The sequence below is a fragment of the Plectrocnemia conspersa genome, unplaced genomic scaffold (assembly GCF_051122295.1).
Source record: "Plectrocnemia conspersa isolate PC_06_02 unplaced genomic scaffold, ASM5112229v1 ptg000014l, whole genome shotgun sequence".
Taxonomy (NCBI): Eukaryota; Metazoa; Arthropoda; class Insecta; order Trichoptera; family Polycentropodidae; genus Plectrocnemia; species Plectrocnemia conspersa.
The window spans coordinates 28353455-28365996 of NW_028277178.1; the positions used below are offsets into that span (position 1 = coordinate 28353455).

Below are 12542 nucleotides of genomic sequence, written 5' to 3' on the forward strand. Positions count from 1 at the left end.
GCTAAATGTCCCATTGCATAATACTAGTATTGGATTTCGTGCGGTTCTTTAGTTTACCGGAGAATCCTTAAAAGCTTGTTCACTATTTGTCATCTACTCGATCGAATCTTAATGCACTCAGTTAATTAATCGAGCAGACAATTGAGTCTGTGTTGATCTCGGGACCATTCGTTCCGGTTCAACGGTCATTAACAGAATGACCGGTCATCGCATTCCATTTCATAATTCAAGACGCCTTAATGAACGAGCATAATCTCTAAGGTCAGGGGTTGGCAATTATCGTAAGGAAAAATCGTTCACTATATTATTATTATAAATTGTCATTGATCAATCCTGTTGTTGTTAATGTTAAGTTTCGAGAAGGATGAAATTCAGGGACTCTCTCAGCTTCCAGGTTAAAATTTTATCACAAAAGGTTTCTATTAAAATTCTTAGTTATTCTATCAAATTTATTGAAACGATATAAAAAAATGTTACTGTGATTCGAATGAATATGTCCTGACTAGTTTTCAACTATTCTAATATTAAATAAAACATGGATGAAGTATTGGAATACATTCGTTAATTTTTTCACGGTTTTCCCCGATATTAATTAATTTAACTAATTAAGCCACAAATTAATAAATTAAAATATTGCTCAATAATAATTATTTTCATTTTCAAAAGAAAAATGTCTAAATTAATATTACATATTTTTTGATCAGGGACGTCATTTCAGCTTTTCTAAATCACCATAATTAAGATCAGCTGCGATTGAATTTATTCAGCAAAATTTATGGAACATTATAAAACATAATTTTATCGAATTTATTGTATATACAATCTCTAATAATGTTTGGAACGAAGTTGATACACTTATGAGCCTTTATTGTTTCGTTCAACGAACGAATTCTGTGAATTTCGATCATAGTAGATACGGCAGATAAACATTCTATTCACAAATATTTTTCTAAGCATTTTTTTTTTGTTATCTTATACAAACATTTTAATTAAATTTTTCTCTAACCTCTCTTATATTGGTTTGAAAATGATCTATAGTAGCAATTGGATTGCAACAATTGTATAATAATAGGTTAATAAGTTATTCTTTAAAACAAGCTAAATTGCCTTTGATTCAGCTTATTCAGGAACATACGAAGTGGGAGAAATAAAAGTTTATATCTAATGAATATTTAAAAGATCTAGTAATATCGAAATTCAAGCGGTAGAGAAAAGTATTTTGCATTTGCTAGAAATGGTTGAGGGAGTTTGCCTCACCCTGTAGAACGTATCAGTACTCTTAAATGACACCCAAAGGTGTTTTAAATTAATCAATACATATAAATCGTTTCTAAAAATATTTTTAAGCATCGAATGACGCAGCATTTCCCGTCATTCTTTTCATCGTTTTGTATGCGAAAAAAGAGGACATCCAAGCCATTTCCGATCAATGGAGGAAGTTGGACTTTTACGTATGAACCTCCATTGTTTACAGGTGTACGCCAATTTGCCACATGAACTGTGAAACAGTTAGATCGTTAACTCGCCATTGTGAAAACCTTTTCTGGTTACAAAGGTTAGAACTATGCATAGGCGATAAATCGGTTTTGCATAGTGGTTTTGGTTTCATTGTCGTCCTTAACCTTACGGCGATACTAAGCTGGTTGTATATTCATACGCGATTCGGTCATAAATGGCAATATGGTGTTTCTGAAGGGCATTGTGAGTTGCTCGAGTTTCTTTCGCGGTGGGCGTCGGGACGCCATGTCGACAGTTGTTGGTCTGCGGAGGCAACTCACCCACATATCACCTTCCGCCTACTCACAGATTCGAGAAAAACATACGAAATCGACTTCTGCATTACCTGACACATCCTTAGCGTGTATGATATCATCGTGGCATTCTGGAATGTGTCGCTTTATAATAAGTGGCGCTTATCACAGCATTGATAATTCTGAAAGGGTGTACGACATAGATACACGCTGAATTAAAGATGAAGCAATATAATGTAATAAATCTATGAAGGTTATATATAATATCATCCATCTTGTGATAAACTTGTCCAATAACGATGGGTGCAAGTCAGAAGTCAAAATTTTATTATTCATTGCTCATATTTTAACATTGCCCATAAAAGGATAGAAAAAATCAATACCGTTGAAATGTAGTGTTAAATATCCTGTTCTAAATATATTTGATTGCGAAGAGGATTAATTAACGGATATGCTCTTGCGTATATTCTTTCACGTGGCGCTGTATGTCGTGGTTGTAAGCCAGTCGGTAACTATTGCGTATTTGTTTGCTGATCACTTATAGAGCAGACGCGACGTTCTGTATTCAAAGCTGTTTATAACATCCATATATTGTTTTAGCGTGCGTAAAAGTACAATACTCGAGTTAGTGTATACGTGCGTACATTAGATCACTTTATCGTAGAAGTTGTACTCAAATGTAGGACGTTTAAATATCTTTAATAAGCTATTTGTCATGCTTTTTCTATTACCTTTTTAGGAACAGGAACGACATTTCAATTTTTTTCAGAGTGGGGTAAAAGTTGGCCAGTCAGTGGTTGTTTTTTTAAATATTTCGATTCTAATAAAATGCATAGTATTTCATTTAATGACATGCCTATTTCTTCCATAATTCTGCTTAAAAACCACGTCAAAAGCAATAAAATTGTGCCGCCACAGTCACAGTGGAAACGCTCAGTTATCTAGCGTTCATATTAAGTATTTTTTAAACAATATTACGGCTTACAATAAATGAAAATCAAATGAAGTAGTTCTTAAACAAATATTGGCTAATAGTAGAGCGCAAAAATCACTTCTCAGAAGTCAAAAATTCACACCAAAAGCAATAAAACTGTGTCGGCGCCGTCGCCGTGGGAATGTTCCATCATTCACACAACCTGATAATTCTGTCATTTCAACTTTTTTCGGGGGGGAGGGGGAGGGGCAAAAGTCAGTTGTTGTGTTTTGTAAATATTTTGCTTTTATTAAGATTCAGACATGCATTTTTCTGGCCCAATTCAAGCGGCGGGGGGGGGGGGCAAATTCCACTACCTGCTAAATGATGTCTCTTTTATGCATGCCATGGCAAGCAATGTCCAGCCGCAGGTGACTTACGATTTACACAAAATGTTGAAATATGTTGTATGCAAAAATAAAAATATGTAAATTGACATGTTTATTTCCTGTAATGATTATGTGCTTATGTTTAAAAAAACTTTAATTCATTAAATGAAAAGAGCCGCGCCCGAACGTTAATTATGTTAAGAACCCTCTCTAATTATAATTGAATTCAATATTTAACGAGTAATTGTAAAAAATAATTTTAAATAATATTTTTAGCTCTAGTCATGAGTTTAACAAAAAAATAAAGACATATTATCACGAATAATGGAACATAAATATTTTTTTTGTATTACTTATGCCTGCACTACACTCTTTGTAAGTTGTCCGAATCGAAGTTACAACTGAAGTCGAGGCCTACGACTTCGAGTAAGCGACCACACTGTCGCAAATTTCATATGCCGTCCGGACGGCGGCCGTGAAAGACGTATGGACGGCGGCTTCTGTCACGCACAGCCGGCATATTTGCGCGCGATCGAAAAATGTGCCAAATAATCGCAATTTTTAAATTGTCATATTATTAAAATTACGCTACTGATAATTATAAAAGTTTGTGTGGGCACTCACTAATACAATATCAGTAAAAACTTTTCGGTCGTAAATATTCAATTTACGCAAAATCTTTGTCGGCTTTTGCAAAATGCCATAAGGCATAAAAATGATACTTCAGAATACGAACACTACATCTGTGACTATCCTAGAATTTGTCGCCATCGATTCTAAATAAGAATTCGTTATGGTGTGACATGTATATAAACCGATCTAGGAAAATACAAAGGATATTCGAAACGATTTTTTTAGCAAAATCAAGCACCACTAATTATTTTTTAATTATTTAATTTTATATGAAAAAAAAATATAATAACGATATCTGTTAAAATAATAATACTATCAAAAATATAATTAATCCTTTTTGGTGCCCTAAACTATTCAAACATGTCAGTAAGAGTCTATTGAAGTCCCCGATAAGCATGTGGTATTATAACTTGATCATGTGACCACGATGCAGCGTTCGCCATGCGTGTTAACCATAGGACGCCTACGCGCATACTATAATTGCACCGAGTTACTCGTTCTATCTCAGTTTGCGAAACACCATATCATTATCTCTCTCACTCTCGTCACTTATCACGCGAGAGAGCGAAAGGGGAAGTATCTCACCGCTCGCGCTCGAAAGAGCAGCTCCGACTCCGGTCCTTTTGCCAAGTTGTTCCGAAGCACCAAGTCGACTGAATTACCCCCACATTACCTCTCGTTCTCGGTAACCTCGGACAACTTCCGAGAGATTTTAGAGCGGACAGAACCGAACTCGACCGAAGTAACCCACTATATTCTCCGTCCTTGCCCAACCTTGGTCATCTTCCAGAGAGCGTAGTGCAGGCATTAGGATAAATGTTGTTTTTAAACCGTTTTCGTGCTACGGTATATTTCTCAGTGCACGATCCCAATGCCAGCTATATTTAGAATTTTAAAAATGTCACGTGTTATATTGAATGTAAAGAAGATGATTTATTTTTTTTAATTTTTATTTAGCATATTACTACAGCATCAAAATAACCTCTTACAATATTGGCAGATCGTTTGTGTCCATTTTTAATGATACTGTAACACAATAAAATTTGTTAAAAAAAAATTATAAAAAAGTTTGAGGGTCGGCGAATGAATGTCGCTTGTGAACACATCCGGCACACGCCAAGTCAAGGACGAATTCGGATCAAAATATTTCGTTATTCTGAGATCAGTCTTCGTTACAATGAAAACATTTATTATAAAACTTTTTTGGGTACAAATTTTAGATTCGTTACAAAGCAATTTCCCTGTATTAAATTATTTGAGTGATGAACATATTGACGTTTATCCGTTCATCTAATAATCCTGTTTTAAAAAATATTGTCAAATCTGGGCAGATCAACGATCTCTCGAGAATAATATTTGATCTAATGTAGTATTTACTATGCTGCAACTTTTTATTTTAATTGTTATTTTTATGTACTGCTTTTGTAAGGTTAAAAAAATATTATTTACCCCTTGCATATTGGTGGATCGCGATGATTTTTTATATATAAAAATTGATCGCCACTATTAAAAGTTTAAACAGCTCTGGTTTATAAGGTATGAACAAATCGGGATAACAATTGTTATACTTGTCACTATAATATTTAATTTATGTTTGTATGCATGCATAGATTTGACATGCATTATCATTATTTTATCAATTTCAACCGACTCTTTTGTCGAGATTAAACTATCGAAGTCCTACAGACATTTACAGTTTTATTTATATTTTTTGTTTCTAAAAGTCCTATTTCATAATTGTGGTACAAACCATTCACATCGAAGGTACATAAGCGCCTTAATCGCGAAAGGTGTGTCACATTAGTTATGCGGCTTTATGGCTGGATCAATAGCACAATAATGCGTTATTAACAACCATATGTTCATTGTGCGTATTGTTTATACATTCACGCATCGGAAGAGATCGATAATGACAGGTATAAGTTGGAAACAGGATGACATCTGAGTGCAATTGCACAACTGTGAGTGGAAGTGTGCAGGAAATGCCTAAAACGCGTATGCCCACTCGCTAATTAGACATGTTAGATGGTGGGCACAGATGAATGGGTCTTGTTCTTTGGATTGCAAAAAAGTACAGTAAGAATATATAGTTTGGGTAATGAGAAAATTAATAAAAAACTGTGTTTGTCGTACGTTGGACTCGATTAGGTGGGAGGCAACAGATTAAACTCCTACTCCCTTCGTATCGTGTCATCTTAAAATGTGTAGTTCATGTTGTATTGGCTCAGAAAAAATACGTATTTTGTACTAAGTACATATTCATAAACACGTTCTTAAAATATTTTAATTTTATCTCCCTGTAAAGGTTCTGCAAAATCTTATTTAAAAATCTATTCTAAATCGACTATAACACATTGTTCAAATATTACTTTACATAATATTTTTATGGTTGTATATTTCATTATTTGACCGGACATAATTTTACTCATCTATGCAGGATACTAAAAAATATATACGACCCAAGCTCATAAATCCTTCAATATACGCCATAAATGCTTTATATATTTTTATGGCACGTCGGAAGGCATGCATTTTTATGACCCTTTATATTTAATGCTTCCACTTCACTCTCCGAAAGTAGGCGACAGTTGGCCAAGGACGGGAAATATAATGTGAAAATTCGGGCTTACTTCGGTCGAGCTCGGTTGTCCCCGCGCTAAAATCTCTCGCAAGTTCTCCGAGGTCACCGCGAACGGGAGGTAAACTGGGGGTAATTTTGGTCGAGGCGGCCGACTTCGTCGCCTCCGAAAATTCCCTCGCTTTCCGAAAGTAATACCCGAAGACGCTTCGAGCGCGAGCGGCGAGATACTTCCCCTTTCGCTCTCTCGCGTGACGAGAGAGAGAGATAGAGATGGTTTATCGCAAACTGAGATAGAACGATTCAATTTTAATATGGGCGTCTTCACGATCGCGCCACTGTTTGGTATTTTTGCCCGATCTGGACGACCAAAATTATTTCACCACTTTAGTTGATTCCATAAGTGCTCTTAGTCAAATATATAATATTATAAGTGCTAAAAAATACAATTATTTAAAGTATTTCTTTAATTGTAGGCCCGAGGAATAGGAATTCCGTGTTGAACGGTCGTGCGAATTTCGCCGCGTAGCGTAAAAAAAAAAATTTGTATATGTCACAAATTTGCTGTTTTTTATTAAGAAAAAGTATTTGACTAGCATTTTACCATACTCGGTATCGTTTTTTTAAATATGTATATATTTAGTCATTCCAAACAAATTTTTATTTTATTTCATTAGTACGCGATCCACAATTTGACGTTTACTGATTTTACCACGGTAACCATATTATTAAAAAATTACAATCATTACAAAACTGTATTTTAAATTTGACGTTAACATTTCTTTAATTGTAGGCCCGAGGAAGAGGAATTCCGTGTTTAACGGCCGTGCGTAGCGTAATAAAAAAATTTAGCCGCGTAGCGTAAAAAAAAAAAATTGTATATGTCACAAATTTGCTGTTTTATATTAAGAAAAAGTATTTGACTAGCATTTTATCATACCCGGTATCGTTTTTTTTTTAAATATGTGTATATTTGGTGATTCTGAACAAATTTTTAGGTCGTAACTTTCGCGACTAAGCCCCGTCCCATTTTTAAGAATAATACATTTTTAAGGTATGCAATGTGTTAAAAACCGCAAAAATCCGCAGTCAATTTTGCATGTATCATAAAGAGAAAGACCTAAGCTATATATTGTATATAAAATCTCAATTCAGCAAATTGACTTTCCATACTTTTCCTTAAAAAATAATAGAAATTATTCATTAGTTGCACACTTGAACGTTTCCTGTTTATTATTTATTAGTGACAGTGAAGCCTCGATTCAACATAAAATGTCTTATTTACTAACATTGATCTATTCCGGTGCATTGCAATCATCCACCATCTCCTTTTTCTCCATTTGGCTTTAATTTTTTTTGTGTTTAAAACACGCACGTAGTTATAATACGCGAGGTTGAGAAGCGTGCACGCGTATGAAATTCCCGGCTGTGCGAACGCTATTCGAAAAACTGCGACCTTGACCGACTTCGGTCGAACTTCCACTAGGACAACTTTCGGAGAGTGAAGTGCGGGTATAACACTACAATGTTAAATTATATTAATTTTACATTTTTTTCTACGCTGATTGCAAATTTAACGATGAATCATTAATTTACTTTCAGAAAGTATTCGCTTCAATCTAATACCCGCACTTCACTCTCCGAAAGTTGTCCTAGTGGAAGTTCGACCGAAGTCGGTCAAGGTCGCAGTTTTTCGAATAGCGTTCGCACAGCCGGGAATTTCATACGCGTGCACGCTTCTCAACCTCGCGTATTATAACTACGTGCGTGTTTTAAACACAAAAAAAATTAAAGCCAAATGGAGAAAAAGGAGATGGTGGATGATTGCAATGCACCGGAATAGATCAATGTTAGTAAATAAGACATTTTATGTTGAATCGAGGCTTCACTGTCACTAATAAATAATAAACAGGAAACGTTCAAGTGTGCAACTAATGAATAATTTCTATTATTTTTTAAGGAAAAGTATGGAAAGTCAATTTGCTGAATTGAGATTTTATATACAATATATAGCTTAGGTCTTTCTCTTTATGATACATGCAAAATTGACTGCGGATTTTTGCGGTTTTTAACACATTGCATACCTTAAAAATGTATTATTCTTAAAAATGGGACGGGGCTTAGTCGCGAAAGTTACGACCTAAAAATTTGTTCAGAATCACCAAATATACACATATTTAAAAAAAAAACGATACCGGGTATGATAAAATGCTAGTCAAATACTTTTTCTTAATATAAAACAGCAAATTTGTGACATATACAATTTTTTTTTTTACGCTACGCGGCTAAATTTTTTTATTACGCTACGCACGGCCGTTAAACACGGAATTCCTCTTCCTCGGGCCTACAATTAAAGAAATGTTAACGTCAAATTTAAAATACAGTTTTGTAATGATTGTAATTTTTTAATAATATGGTTACCGTGGTAAAATCAGTAAACGTCAAATTGTGGATCGCGTACTAATGAAATAAAATAAAAATTTGTTTGGAATGACTAAATATATACATATTTAAAAAAACGATACCGAGTATGATAAAATGCTAGTCAAATACTTTTTCTTAATAAAAAACAGCAAAATTGTGACATATACAATTTTTTTTTTTACGCTACGCGGCGAAATTCGCACGACCGTTCAACACGGAATTCCTATTCCTCGGGCCTACAATTAAAGAAATACTTTAAATAATTGTATTTTTTAGCACTTATAATATTATATATTTGACTAAGAGCACTTATGGAATCAACTAAAGTGGTGAAATAATTTTGGCCGTCCAGATCGGGCAAAAATACCAAACAGTGGCGCGATCGTGAAGACGCCCATATTAAAATTGAATCGTTCTATCTCAGTTTGCGATAAACCATCTCTATCTCTCTCTCTCGTCACGCGAGAGAGCGAAAGGGGAAGTATCTCGCCGCTCGCGCTCGAAGCGTCTTCGGGTATTACTTTCGGAAAGCGAGGGAATTTTCGGAGGCGACGAAGTCGGCCGCCTCGACCAAAATTACCCCCAGTTTACCTCCCGTTCGCGGTGACCTCGGAGAACTTGCGAGAGATTTTAGCGCGGGGACAACCGAGCTCGACCGAAGTAAGCCCGAATTTTCACATTATATTTCCCGTCCTTGGCCAACTGTCGCCTACTTTCGGAGAGTGAAGTGGAAGCATAACATGTTTGGCTTATACCGAATGACTAATAAGATAAATCTTTCGCCTTTTGCTTTATCAGTCGTAATCATTCAAATTATCTCGTAATGACTCAGGTACTTGTTTTATCTACATTGTAAGACTTTTTATCACGTATTCTCTCATATTATGCATTATGCAATTTTTTTAAAGGCGTCTGAGGTCGCATAAAGTTTCCCAATTTTCGGTTCGAGACTTACGTGACATCACGATTTTAACCTCTACGGCACATCTATAAATTACGGACGTTCGTCCCATTAAACGCTGACACTTTTTACGGTCTTAAATTTATGGCAGGGCAGCCTTTTTATGATTGAGGAGACTTAATAAAGTCAGGGGAGTAAGTAGTAACGCCAATTGTAAACAATTAAAATCATTCATCCGACACAACAAGGCGTGATATTGACCTTTTCTCGCTATCGGTCGTACTATTTATAAATTCTATTGTGTGTGTTTTATCTATAAAGTTAGTACAAGTGTATTAATTGTTGTCGGATTAGTCAATGAATTCATTGATTGGTAGTGGTTAGGCTCTGGTGCAAGAGTTGTCCCGCCTACGTCTTCTATTTCCACTAGACAATCTAAGCGCCTTAGATTTAATAACTTGATCAGACAGACAGACGATGAATAGCTTCGAGATAATTTGCTTATCTCGCCTTTCATTCATTTCAATCGCATGGTTTGTCTAGGGTTGTCACGCTTTGATATGTAAATAATTTGTATTGCTTTTAATTGCATCTTTCTCTCATTTAATAAACAATTGTAAAATTATATTATAAAAATTAAAATACATATTTAATTTTTGTGGGTAACACCAAGGCATTTAGGACGAATCAGATAAATCTATTTCTGTTGAAAATACTCGCTTTCCGTTGATGTTGGCTTAACTCTTTGTAGTCCAAAATGTTACACAAAAATTCAAGCCATTTTTTCATTAAATAATTTAATGATCATTAAATATAATCACAAAAAATAAACTGTTTTTTTTTATATTATATCTGATGAAATATATTTTATTTTGCCAGATTTAATTTTAAGTAAAATTATGTATTTATATTTATTACTAGATTTTTTTTATTGAAATTTATTTTTTATAATTAAATGGAATTTAATTGATATTAATTCAATACATGTACTGATATTAACCTTATTAGATTTTAAAAGTTTATTATTTATAAGAATTGTTTTAATAATTTCTTATAGATATATTTATATAATAATGAAATATATAAAATACGATTTTTAAGGTTTGAAAACCCTAGGGATGTGACGCTTAGTGGAATCTAGTTAAAATTTTAATAGATATTACAATTGCGAGAGACGATAAATAGCGAGATGTTTTCGCCGAGCGGTGGTGGAAAAGTTGGCGCAGGGATGATGTCCGCGGGAGGTCCTCAAGCCTTCCACTTTTTTTTCTAATTAAGCCTTAGCCTGTTCCGCAAAAATATCACATTTTAATTGATTTCATTTCAGAATGAACTTTGCTAAAAATATTTTCATCTGTAGTTGTTGCATGCATACTATTCATTGAAGCCTTTAGGCACTCACTTATTACGTAACTATTTTTGGAAGCATTTGAAAAGTGGTACTTACTGTTTTTATTTTCATCTTGCCTTTCAATGATACAAAATATTCGCTGCTTTACAAAGTACAGTTGTTATGATTTGCAATAGTACGCCTCGGGAAAACATAGATTCAGCAAGGGCGCTGAGAGTTGAAAAACTTTAGAAGCCCTTGAGTTAGATTGAAAAAAAAACACTTGCTTTGTTGTTTAATTGGCTATTGATGTTACTCACAATGTGCTCTAAAAATTTAATAACAATTTATTGTGACATGTTTTTGGGAATAGTTTATAGATAATAATAACTGTTCTGCATATCTTTTATCATATTGCAGGCTTTCTTGAAAAGAGTTTTTTTTTAAAGAAAGAAAAAAATATTTAACGCATTTTTTTCAATAAAATTATTTTTCACTAGCTATTATTACTAATACATTTTTAAATTTATTGTGTATCGCGAATAAATTATATGTTGCTTGAAAAAATTTTAATAAAATAAGTTTTACAAATAGTGTCAACCCTGATATTAACTTTCTTATACATTTTAGCTTTTGACCCTCAAATCATATTTCACAGTTAACCAATTAAACCCTCTCGCTGTAAATATGTATTTTTCCAATATGAACTGATTGATCGACTGTTATTGTTGATTTAATGTCACGCATAACGGCTATTGTAAAATTTCAATTGTTGCTCTTCGAAAGCGACTCTCAACCTTTTGTGACGGGGTGCCGAATCGAGCGAGCGAGCACGTCACGCGTGAAAACATATGGCGCGTGACAGATGCTCGACGAAAACGGTCATATAATGTAACGATTTGTGAAAAAGAATCGAATGTGCGTGGTGGTGGAGAGTGGGTGGATTACTGGGCCCAGGTGGGTGGAGCGAGCGATGTTTTTCTTTTTGTTTTCGTCCGCTCTGATTTGCTACATTTTCCGAGTTTTATAGCCAAGCACGAAGACGTCAGTGCTGATAAGAGTTGTTGCCGCTATTTCATGTGATAGGGGTGTAATTAATAGTTATTATTATAATATAGGGTTGCCCACTATGTTGCCAACACAATAAAATATTTTTGAAAGAATGGGAATGAATAAGAGAGGGGTTTGGGGGAATAAATATATAAAGACCATTTTAACAAATCAAATATATTATTAAGATTGGCTTTTAATTAGATATTAAATATGAATAATAAATAAAAATAGGCAATAAGCTAATTCTTCATTTTGTTTAAAATTACATTATATTTATATATAGCCTTAAGGTCAAATACGTGTTGACACGAATTTGACAATATGCTTGTAATTTGTGTATCAAGATATATAGCATATCTTGAAAAATCATAAAATTTCTCGCTGCGCAAAATATATTATTTTATGACATTCGAATATTGAATAGAAAATGGATTCCAATATTCGGATTTATTCTTAATTTTTTCTTGGTTTTTACCGATATTAATTTATTTGACCAACTAGTCCAAAAATCAATTGTTTACCTGTAAAATATTATTTAATTAAAAAATAATTATTTTAATTAATCATTGC

General features: G+C 33.9%; 1 protein-coding gene across 2 annotated transcripts in view; it reads left to right on the plus strand.

Moving 5' to 3' along the window:
* Positions 1-12542, plus strand: part of if (integrin subunit alpha inflated) — a 77704-nt gene that overhangs the window by 23302 nt on the left and 41860 nt on the right. The gene's annotated exons all lie outside the window — the stretch shown is intronic.